General features: G+C 34.2%; 1 long non-coding RNA gene across 1 annotated transcript in view; it reads right to left on the minus strand.

The window, feature by feature from the left end:
• Positions 1 to 9,595: 9,595 nt before the first annotated feature.
• Positions 9,596 to 12,973, minus strand: part of LOC134757180 (uncharacterized) — an 80,635-nt gene continuing 77,257 nt past the window's right edge. Inside the window, exons 2-3 of the long non-coding RNA XR_010130877.1 lie at positions 11,256 to 11,394; positions 9,596 to 9,745 (exon numbers count right to left, since the gene is read on the minus strand). This is a non-coding gene — a long non-coding RNA (uncharacterized lncRNA). The remainder of the gene's footprint in view (positions 9,746 to 11,255; positions 11,395 to 12,973) is intronic.

Below are 12,973 nucleotides of genomic sequence, written 5' to 3' on the forward strand. Positions count from 1 at the left end.
AGACACAAAACAGTATCAAAGGATTCCATGAATTGTTCAGGGAAAAAATAAACTATAGAAATTCTTGCTCTGTATAGCATGCCAAAACCTGAAAACTTCTTTTTAAACTAATTTAAGAACATTTTCCTTTCACTCACCTACACCCTCCACTGCATTGATAACTTGATTGCATTTTTACATATTTAATTATATATTACTACATAGAATATAAATCACTATAGTGTAGTGACTCAAATTGATGATGCAGCATTTCCGGAATTTTAATATGAGATCCACTCTTTAGTAACTCTGTGACCTAGGGCAGGTTTCTAAACATGTCTTACCATACCTGTGCCTGAGTTTCCTCATCTTCAAAAAAATGAGCTACTCTCAATAAGGTTGCTGTGAGGATTAAATTAAATAGTAAATAATAAGTACCTAGAACAGTGCTTGACACATAGTGAATGCTCAGTTAATATCAGCTACTATAATTAAGCAGAGTAGAAATGAGCACACTGAACGTTCAAGAAACCATGTCATGCATGTAATTGCTCATGTGTATCCTACAGAAAAGAAAAATTGGAAGTCAGTTGATACCTGTCTTCAAATGTCTGAAAAGTTATTAAGGCATTAAACTTAATCTATGTACCAGAGAAGAAAACTAGTAAACGCTAGTACATAGACACTATATATATATACACGTATATATACATGTCAATCATCTCTCTGTTTCCAACCCTATGGATCCTGATGTAAATTTATACAGAAATTTCATCTGCACTTTTATAGACTACGTACTCAAAAAATAATCAGATAACGTGCAGATCCTGGCCTCTTAAGAGACTTATGTGTTCACACAGACATCATCAACTCCAAAAGTACAGTAAATTTTCAAGTGCCCTCCTCCAAATTCTATCGGCTCTCAATAAAAATATATATCGTTTCTTACAATGATGAAATAAATAGAGGGAGTAAGAGAACACCCTTTTTTTAAGCTTTATTACTCTGTTCTTTAGTGTTATAAGTAAACTAGTCTGACTACTTAGTTGAAATTCAAAAATCTTTAATTCTAAAATATATATAAAATATATATAAATATATATATATATTTAATAAGAAAAGAGAAGCCTTCTGCACTATTGAGGCCTGCTGGCTTTTTACTAGGATGTTCCAACAGAATTCAAACGGCAGTAACTCAGTTCTGAATGCAAGTTAGAATCACCTGGAAATGAGAAAATGCTGATATCCAGGTTCCTTCCCCAAGGAGTTAGATTTTATTAATCTGGGCTGGCAATCTGGAATTGGTGTATATGAAAGCTCTCCAGCTGGTTTTAATATTCAGCCAAAGTTAAGAACCACTGGTGGAGTCTTAATTATTCCACAGAGGATTCTAACACAATTAACTAGGAAAAAATATTACATAACAAAAAATTATTACATAAAACAAAGAAACATCATTATATAAGTTTATAAACACTGAAAGCCATGGTATGGTAGAGATCAGTAGAAGGGCAGCAAGTCTGGACCCTAAGATTTCAATGTTATTATTGATATCAGGTTTCTGTGTAAATATCAAGACAATAACTACAACACATATATGAAAACAAATTTCAGATGTTTCATTACAGTGTAGCCATTGGGAAAAAGCACACTAGGTTCAGAAACAGGATTACAAAGATGGATAAAACAATGCCTCTGCTCACAAGCAGCTCAAAATTGAGATTTGAAGCCAAATAGCAGCATAGCTGGAGCATGAGACTAAAGTTTCTTTATTGAGTTCTTATTCTGTGCTGGGCACTGCTCTAAGCATAGCACATGAAATGTCTTTGCCCCATTTTACAGGTAAACAAATAGAGGAACTTAAAGGATAAGGAAATTATCCAAAGTCATATTGTTGGTAATGGTGGAGCAAGGACTTTAACTACAACACCACACCTGGAGAACCTGCACTTGTAACCACCATGCCATACCACTTTTCAATCTCAAAATCTCTCAGATTCTGTTAGTCAATGACCCACTGTCTTCTGCGAAAATTTGTATGTGCTTATTAAGAAAGAAGTGTTCTTTTGAAAACTGAAATTATTTGGTGCCTTATTAAAAGCAAGATTTGAGATACTTTGTTTTCTTTTTTAAGGTTTTGAACAATGTTTAACAAAAATAAATTAGTGATGTTTGACTTTCACCAGTGGAAAACAATTCTTGGTAACTTACAACCTAGATAATTTTATAGAAGTGGTTGGATAAAATAACTTACAAAATTGAAAGAAAACCTGGAAAAAGACATCTTGGCAAGTTCAGGGACTGAAGAGGTTCTGGCAATATAGGAAGCAAGAACAATAAACTTTTTCAGGTCTCTCAGATTTAAATAAATCATATTCAACCATGTCCTCTGCTTGTATCACTTTACTAAATATTCAGATTTCAGGAAGAGTGGGATTGGCTGAGCTTTGGGTCACATGCCCACCTGCTAACCAGGAGAGACTTGGCATCTTGATAATCAATTCTACCATAACCACTTGAAATGTGGAGAAATATGTCTCCAAAGAAATTTCTTAAAAGAATGATGGAATCAGGCAGTAACCTCTGGCTAATAAACCCCTACTACTATTGAAACGGAGCAATGCAATAATTTTTAAAAGCCTTATAAAATAAGTCTGTCTGTTGGTTAAAAACTGCCCCGAAGAGGAAGTGGGAGGGTGCAAAGTGTAATTCATTTGCAAGATAGCTGCAAAGACAATTACCATGCATCGATAAGCTTATTCATCCTCCCCTGAAACCTACCTTCCTAACCTCTTACATTATGCTTTCAGAATAAGATTTTGGAACAAGATTTGTCTTGTTTTAGATAATTAAGGCTGGAGCTGCTGATTAACCCCAAAGCTTCTATCATTGAAATGGGTTTAACATGAGATCAGGAAGAGCTCTTTGCTAAGCTAAAATTTGAAATGACGACTTGTCTTCTCTTGACTAATTCCCTTCTGAAAGCTGCATCTCACTCTCCAAGTAGAACAAGAGAGGTATTTCTCCACACATTTCTGGCTAGGCCTAAGCATTTTCTCACAATATCATTTCTACATTTATGACAGTCTTTTCATCATTTGATTTCAATGGTAATGATCCTTCTGTTGTCTATGAGATCAAGTTTAAGTTCCTCATCACCAGTTTTCCAGCTGCACATCACCCTACTACTTCAGAAACACACTGCATTCCAGCCACACCAAAATATTAACTGTGCCTCCACAAAATGGGGTGCCTTTCCAAGTCTGTGTCCCTATACATTCTCTGCTTTTCTTAACTTTTCTATTTCATAAAGTGTCATTCTTGTATTAAATAAGGTCAAGGATCAAGCAACCTACTCAAGAACTATAGACCTCTCTAGGTCTCTATTAGTAGCTTGTACATTACAACAAGCTTGATGAAGAATCTTGAGCCATATCCTATCCAGCAGCTGCTAGGGCCACCCACTCCTAGGATTCCACACCCAGCATAGCCTGCCATGTTTTGTTCATATTTCTATTAAAATAGTTTAACAGTATTATAATTATTTGTTTACCAATATGTCTCTCCTTTTACACTGTGAACTGCTTAGGGATAGTGCCCTTTTGTAACCATCTATCACCATGAATTCAATAAACATTTATTGATTATCTCCTATGCTGAAGAACTTATCTAAGTACTAGGGATTCAATTATAAAAATATAAATAAATCCTGCTGTCATAGCACCTAGAGCACAGGGTCTTGACAAAAACACAGACAATGAAGCAGGCCATTATAACATTCTGTGATGAGTACAGTGATAGGAAAATACTGGATTGTATAGGAACACACTGAATCCTTATAACCATCCCATCAGACAGGTCCTTCATTATACTGATGAAGAAATTGGAAAGCTAAGATGTTATAATTAATTTGCTTCAAGGCAGGCAGGAGACAATAGACCTATATGCTATCCCAAACCCTGAATACCCAAAACTCAAGGCTCGTCTATTGTGTTATGTTGCTTCTTTTCCCAGAAGAAGATGAGAACAGATGCAATCACCTGTGGAAGATGGGTGAGAAAAAGAGAGGGCCTAAGACATACTCCCAGGAAAAATCAACACATAAAGACAGAGATAAAAGGCTGCCCTAAAAGGCAAAGTGAAATAGGATAAAACAAAAAGTAGGTTGAAAACCAGGACAGTTTGTATCCATAGAAGCAAAGAGAATAGAATACCTGACACAATGACCAGTGTGAAATAGCCACTTAATACATTTTTCTTCTTTTTTTTTTGAGACGGAGTTTCCCTGTCACCAGGCTGGAGTACAGTGGCACAATCTCAGCTCACTGCAACCTCCGCCTCCTGGGTTCAAGCGATTATCCTGCCTCAGCCTCCCGAGTAGCTGGGACTACAGGCACGTGCCACCACGCCCAGCTAATTTTTTGTATTTTTAGTAGAGATGGGGTTTCACCATGTTGGCCAGGATGGTCTCAATCTCCTGACCTCGTGATCCACCTGCCTCGGCCTCCCAAAGTGCTGGGATTACAGGTGTGAGCCACTGTGCCCGGCCCACTTAATGCACATTAAATGACAAACTAGCTTAATAAATACAATCATGAAACAAGTCTTCTTGTATTTCTTTCTTAAAGAAAGCTTGAGGATTATTTCTAACTCTTTGTAGGAGAATTTAAACATAGTGTATGTAAAATGATAAATATAAACATGAAAATCACTTAGATGGCATTTTTCAATTATTTTAAAATAGTCACAAACTGAGACATGCACTTTAAATTGTGTGGCTTTATTATAATTAAACTTACTGCTGTAAATACAAGATAACTGGATGATTAGATACTTGCTTAAGGTCTTGTGAATACTTTCATCTTTTCTAGAAGACAGCTTACAAGTAGAAATTGCCAATTCATTGAAAGCTCTGACAACACAATCCATCAAAGATGAAACTGCTGACTAGATTCTGCCTCTAATACTGGGATAGATTCTGACTTAAGTACTTTATAAATGAATCACTATTTTTACTTGATGGATGAAATAAAATACATTCCTGGACATATATGCAAATGTTCAAACATAGAAATGACCACAAATAATAAGTGAAAAAAGAAGCTTTAAATTCAGTTAGCACTCTGCAGGGATAGAATAAGGATGGAATTCATTCAAGACAAATCATTGTGGTAATCTTTCCAGATAATATTTTAAGATGTGAGAATCATGAGGTTAACTTTGCATTGGTCTGGCTTATTCCTAGACTCTGCATGATCGATTCTATTGTGCAGTGCTATCAGATGTACTGTTTTGTAGATCACAGCATATGCTATTCATCAATCTGGTCAGTGAGGAGATAAAGAAGGAAGAACAAAGGTAAATAAATTATAGACTACTGTTTAATTGAAGTTACTGTAATAGTTATAATTGACTCAATTTCATAACAAGGTTAACTCACCTAATGTATTCTATTACATTCCATTTTAAAAGATCTCCATTGAACAAGACATTATCAAACAAGTATTGTTCTCAGTTAGTGAAATTACCTCAGTAAAAAAATAAGAAAACATAATAATACTTTCATAGTCAACATGCATTTTTTCAAATCAAATTTTCAATCACCCATAAATTCACAAATAGTTGTACTGGAATTTGTTCTCAGCATAAGGTATAATTTATCTTATTTCTAGTATGTTAACTCACCCTATGGTGTTACTAATACATTTTCTCTATGAAACTGCATGAAGGAGCATATGAATTGTGTGTCCAATAACCAGTCATCTACGAAGCACCTTGATTAATGACGCTTTCACATCTGTTCTCTTCCATTCATAGTCCACACTTTGATAATCTAGTCCAATGCCAGAGTCTATTGTGCAGTGCTATCAGATATACTGTCTGGTGGCTAAAACAGTAAGTATCCTTAGTCACCTTTTGGTAGAATATCAATTTAAAAATCCAAACAGACTAAAGCTTCTAAAGAAGTGCTATAGTGGTGAAACTTTCTAATTGTTTAATTCCTTGTGTGATATTATTTTCCCAAAAGTTGTATGTCAGGTTATTCTTACAGCTGTATTTTATCAAATAACAGTTTGATAAAATAATATTTTATCAAATAATACCGTTATCAAATAACAGTAAATGCAGTATTTTCCAGTTCATTTTTGCATGTCCTACCCTTTCGAAGATTGATTAAAAACCTACCATTTCAAGCACAAAAATTTAAGGACAAACAAACACTGTCCCTCGTATAAAATATGTACTGTGACAAGCACGAATATTTAAGGACAAGGAAAGCTTTTAATTACTATAAAATATGAACAAAGCTACTTATAATCATATCCAATATTTTTTCCTTTTAGGAAGTCCTTTTCCTACTACTTATTGACTACTCAATTTACTCCAGTCTGAATTGTGACATCATTCCACCAATAATTTCTTGTTAAGAGCACCACTTTAGGCGCTGGGCGTGGTGGCTCACACCTGTAATCCCAGCACTTTGGGATGCTGAGGCAGGCGGATCACTTGAGGTCAGGAGTTTGAGATCAGCCTAGCCAAGAGGGTGAAATCCCGTCTCTACTAAAAATACAAAAATTAGTTGGGCAGTGTGGCATGCACCTGTAATCCTAGCTACTGGGGAAGCTGAGGCACGAGAATCACTTGAACCTGGGAGGTGGAGGTCGCAGTGAGCCGAGATCATGCCACTACAATCCAGGCTGGGCAACAGAGTGAGACTCTGTCTCAAAAAAAAAAAAAAAAAAGCACCACTTGATATCATTAAATTTACAACATTGATGGACCTGAAGTACATTATCCTAAGTGAAATGGGCCAGAGACAGAAAGAAAATATTGCATGATCCCACTCATATGTAGAATTAAATAAATAGATAGAGAAGAGAGAGAGAGAGAGAGAGAGAGAGAGAGAGAGAGAGAGAGAAATAGATTGATAGATTAAATACATAGAGATAGAGAATAAAACAGAGGTTTACCAGAGTAGGGATGTTAGGGAGCGGGTAGAAAATGGAGAGATGGAAGTAAAGGATACAAAGTAGTAAATATATAGGATGAAAACTTTGAAAGATCTAATCTACAACATGAAGGCTATAGTTAATAATAGTGTATTATATTTAGGATTTTTGCTAAATGAGTAGATTGTAGCTTCTCTTGCCGCAGAGGGAGAAATAGGTGGCCATGTGAGATGATAGATATGCTAATTTGTTCCACTATAATAACCATTCTAATATATATATATATATGTATACACACACACACCAACATATATATCTTAAAATATCATGATGTATACTTTTAGACAATAAAATTTATTTAAAAAATGCAATGGTCGCTCTTCTTTGTCCTTCTGGAATTATCAAGGTATATTACACAAGTGTCTGCTCAATCCTTGTGGAAAAACTCTTGTCTTTACTTTCATGACTTACATCCTTCTTATACTGAAGGATGTTTCTGTATGAAAAGATGAGATGAGGCCAAAACAAAACACAAAAAACAACTTTCCTTCTTCACACATAGGCTAAGAATAAAATTTTAAATGTAGCCTTCTTCCTTGAGATAAATGGACTCAGATAGCCACACTATTTTCAAAGTCCTACCTTTTGCAAACACTATCAAGAGATCAATTAAGAAGTTATTTTTATAATAATTTTTATGTTAAAAGTACATTTTCACTGGAAATGTCACATGTTCTGATTATCAAAATAAAAAAGATCTAAACACAAATCTTAGATTATAAAACTTCTAGAGGAAAATATAGGAAATAATATTTACAACCTTTGGGTAGGCAAAGATTTCTTGGACCACAAAAGCGCTAACAATAGAAGAAAATGAACAACTGGAGTTCATAAAAAATAAAATATTCAACTTTTCAAGTTATTGTTAAGAAAACGAAAGGGCAAACCACAGGGAAGGAGAAAATGCTTGCAACACACACATAACCTAAAAAGTAAGAGCTCTTATAACTCAATAATAAAAAGACAACATGCCATTTTTTATGGGGAAAATGATTTGAATGGACAATTCACAAAATAATCTGTTAATAACATGTGAATAGATGGCCAGCACCTTTTATCACCAGAGGAATAAAATTTAAGCTATACAGAAATTCCAGTAGGTATTCATAGGAATAGCTAAAATTTAAAAAGCTGACAATATCAAATGTTGATAGGTATATGAAGCCTTGAAACTCTCACTCATTTCTGGTGCAAAATGCTACAGCAACTTTGTGAAACTCTTTAGCAATTTATTGTAAAGTTAAACATAATTCTACTCTTACTCAGCAATTCTAGTTGTAAGTATATAAACAAGAGAAATAAATCATTTCCTTATTAAAAAAGACATATATGAATGTTTCTAGCAGCTTTATTTAGAATAACAAAAAGGTGGACATAATGGAAATATTCATCAAGGGGTGAATGGAAAAGCAGATTATGAAATATTCCCACAGTGTAGCCCTCAATTAAATGGAGCAAACTACTGATTCACACTATAACACAGATGAATCTAAAACTCAATATATTGACCAAAAGAAGATAGAAGCAAAGATACTGTATGGTTCCATTTGTGTTAAAATTTCTAAAAGGCAAAATTAATTGAGAAATAAGATCAGTGGTTGTCTAGGACCAAAGGGAGGGTGGGAAGATGAACCACAAAGGCCTCTAGGACGCTGTTCAGGTTGATGGTGGCACAAAGGCATACATTTCTCAAAATGCACTTAAAATCATACTTCAAAAAATTGACTATATGATTATATTCTCACTAAAATATTTTAATGTTCCATAGTCATTTCTGATTATAAAATAATATATGCTAACTATAAACCTTCAAATATTTCAAAGGTGCAAAACATAAAAATGGATATCTTCTATATTATTACCTCCTCCTGAGGAAGACATTTTAAAATAATGTGGTATATCTTACTTCAGAATGTTGTATATATAATATATATACACATACATACACACATGTATCTATGTATATACATATTTTACAAAAATTGGACAAGCTTCATATAACCTATTTTCTACTTGTTTTCTTTTAAACTAATGATTCTTTGTGATGTTCTATGTGAGTTCATACAACATTCTAATGAATTCAATACAATTTTCTAATGAATGCCTACTAATGGTATGGTAATATATTTTATAGTTGTACTATAATTTATCAATATCTATCAGTGGAAAAATATTCAAAATACACTTTCAGATATTTAAGCTGACAAATAAATGTGTCACTTTTAATAAAAAGATATCTTTATTGACTACTTTAGTAAAATAATGCTTTGTGTAATTTACCCAGAGTCGGAATATATTTACATCAGCCATGCATCTTCAAAACTGATGAAAAATACTAAGAGTAGAAACACTGCATGATTAAGTGTGAAGTTTTAAGAAACCTTCTGAATCAAATGGAGAAAATGCAGCTCGGGTTGATTAAGAGAAGTATCCAAGGTCATATAGATTGTGGTTGGCAGAGCCAGCATCAGTGCCAGCTCCCGAATCTTAGTAGTGTTTTACACACATTTTCCTTTGTGCAGAATTCACTAACCTGGAAGGGGCTTCAATCCACAATCTTGGCATCATTAACATTGTATCTGAACACCTGAGGTGACCAATCTTACCTGCAGTTGAATTATTCAGTAGAAAGAAACACTATGCAATGAGGGTACGGAGGTAGCGTGGCGCTTGTCTTTCAGGAATGATTCTTTATGCTTCACAATTTAACATACCGCAACAGCACGATGCATCTAATGATTTTTTAAAACAGCTTTCTGCTGACAGCATAAACAGAAACAAGTTTATTTTGAGTGAGCAGCTGCTGTTTTTTCATCGAGGAACGTCGCTAGCTGAAATAATGCAGCAGGCTGGCACTGCCGTGAGTGGATAAACATCTACGGGGTTTGTGGACTGGCAAACGTAAGACCATTCTGCTTCTGTTGCAATTACCAATAAACCAAACAGCCCATCTTCAATTTTATGAGACTGAGAAGTTAAGCCAGTCTGCAAAAGAGTTACAGAAATGGGCTGCACAGATTGCCTTATTTTAATGAATGGATCAACTGCAAATGACTGATTTTTTTTTTGGTCCATCTATGTGGTATTTTTAAGTTTATTTTTCAGGTTTTGTTGAATTAATTATTTTTTAATGTACTCATATCCCTTTAAACATATTTCTTACATGAAACAGTTACGTTTATAGAAAAAGTTAAGTTCATTTCAGCAAAATTCCATTTTTTTGATCTGTGACAATCTATTCATTAATATTTACATGTTCTCAACAAAGATTTTAGTGCTGTAACTTTGGTCTCAAAGAAAAAAAAATCTGAGAAAGAACATTTGGTCAGTAAATGACCTCAGAAAAGTTGTGGATTGACAGTTTTGAAACAAGTGATTTCTCTTTTTTGGAGTGTTTTATGTTTTCGTGATTTCACCTTCATTTTAGTGCTTCAGGGAAGGCCAGGAAAGTATCTTGTTTGTCCACTCCTGCATACCTCTAATTATGTAACACCATCTTTTTGGCTGACCTCAAAAATTCCATTTAAATTAAGTATAATAACTAATTACATGTTCTATTAAGAAGGTTTTTTTTAGTTTTAACTCACTGAAGAGTTGAAAAAATAGTACAGAAAGTCCTCATATACCCTTCACCTGGCTTCCTTTACAGTAACATGTTGCATAACCAAATAATATTTATCAAAATTAAGGAATGTTTTGCATTAGACTTTATAATTTTTTAAAATGTGATTAATATAAGAATGCTATGAAATGATAAACATACTGTACAAGCATAAGAAGCTAAAGAAGAAAAATCAAATATCAAGATATTTCTGAGAGGGGAGAGATTACTTCCAACCAAGTAGTTCACTGAAGAGTTCATGGTTTAGAGGAATTTCCACTGGGAACTGGATGGTGACGGGGATCTGGACAGATAGCAATGAAGCTGGAGGGAGACCTTTTAAGTTTAAAAACAAGGAATGAGATAGAAAGCAAAAATTCAAGTGTACATGGAGTTGTGAAAATCACCCTAGGAAAATTTGGAAACAAACAAAAGACTAATTTACCTTGTTTGTTTCCCTTTCATTGACTTTTCAATGTAACAATTTTATTGTTAAATCATTAAAGAACTATAAATTGTGAGAATCAGATGAAAATTAATAATTAAAAGAAAGTCTGCAAACCTTGATCCCATGGTAAGCTATTGAATGTGCCATTAAATTAGATAGTGAATTCTTTCTTGGCCTAATCCCAGATAATTATAATTCTGTTCTCACACACTCTCACCTTTGCATAGTTAGCATTTCAACAGTTGAAGAGGTCATGTCCTTAGGGTGTCAGTTAATCAAACTGCAGAAACTTCACCATTTTCTTTAACACTTCAAGCACATTTAATACTGGTATCCTTGAGGATCACGGACATTTGCTAAATGTTAAGTATAAAAAGCAATCAATTATTCATGTGCTGTGTTATTAATATCATTTGGATTTATATAACACAGATGTTTTAACAATAGGACTAGTCTGGATTAATGAAGGTATACGCCAGTTACCAGTTACAAAGGCAACAAGTTGCCAAGATAATTCCCAACGCCCCTTGGGTTAAGGAGCAATAGCATATTGTTGGTAAGAGCAGTTGTTGATATTGGCTGCCCTACAAAGATTACTTAATGCCTACTGAATTGTTTGTAGAAAGGATAGAGGTGTTACATAAATTCTCATTCTAGAAATTTAATTTTATTTCAAAAGGAGTGAACATCTCTCCTTATATGGAACTTCCAGATCATTAAAAGCAGATTGAGCAGAAGAATGCAAACAAATCTGTTTTGACCTTTATTCAAATTCAGCAATATGAGCAATCCTTATTTTGGGAATAGAACCTGGAACTTTATGGAAGAGTGAACCCAGATTACCACATATTATGCTCTTCTTTTTTTCCTTTTTTTTTTTTTTTTGGCTTTTTTTTTCCACTGAAGTCATCACTAACAGAAAACTCAATTCTAAAGGTAATTCCCACCTCTTCTCAACCTACCCAAATTTTATCTAATTACGCATGACCCTCGACTTTCAACTTTATTGTAAAGACTTAACTGATCACCTTTCCTCAGGAGTGTTCCCTCCTCTCATATTTCTGTAAAACATGTTCCATACCATCTATTGCAATGTTCTATATTGTATAGTTATTTGTTCATGTGCCTTATTACTTTGTCTTCCCAACTAGATTGAGATCTCCTTGAAAACAGATCTGGTACTTATTAATAATCCTTCCTATGATAAATGTTCCTGAAATATTTGAAGCCTGACTTTTCTCTTTTTTTAAGTTTTGTTTTAGTTTTAGAGCTATAGTTGCAGGTTAGTTGTATAGATAAATTGTGTATTGTGGGAATTTGGTGTACAGATTACTTCATCACCCAGGTAATAAGCATAGTACTCATCAGGTAGATTTTAATCCTCACCCTTCTCCTACCCTCCACCCTCAAGTAGGCCCTGGTGTCTACTGTTCCCATCTTTGGTTCCTTGTATACTCAATGTTTAGCTCCCACTTATATGTGAAAACATGCGGTGTTTAGTATTCTATTCTGTGTTAGTTTGCTTAGGATAATGAATCCCAGCTCCATCCATGTTGATGCAAAGACATTATTTCATTGTTTTTTTATGACTGTATAGTATTCCATGGTATATATGTTTCCTCATTTTATTTATCCAGTCTACCACTGCTGGATATCTAGGTTGATTCTATGTCTTTGCTATTGTGAATAATGCTGCAATGAACATATGCATGCATGTGTCTTTATGGTAAAATGATCCATATTCCTTTAAGTATATACCCAAAATTGGGATTGTTGGATCAAATGGTTGTTCTGCCTTCAGTTCTTTGAGAAATTGCCAAACTGCTTTCCACAGTGGCTGAACTAATTTACATTCCCACCAGCAGTGTATAAGCATTCCCTTTTCTCAGCTTCACCAGCATCTGTTAGTTTTTGACTTTTTAATAGTAGCCATTC

The sequence above is a fragment of the Gorilla gorilla genome, chromosome 15 (genome assembly GCF_029281585.2).
Source record: "Gorilla gorilla gorilla isolate KB3781 chromosome 15, NHGRI_mGorGor1-v2.1_pri, whole genome shotgun sequence".
Taxonomy (NCBI): domain Eukaryota; kingdom Metazoa; phylum Chordata; class Mammalia; order Primates; family Hominidae; genus Gorilla; species Gorilla gorilla.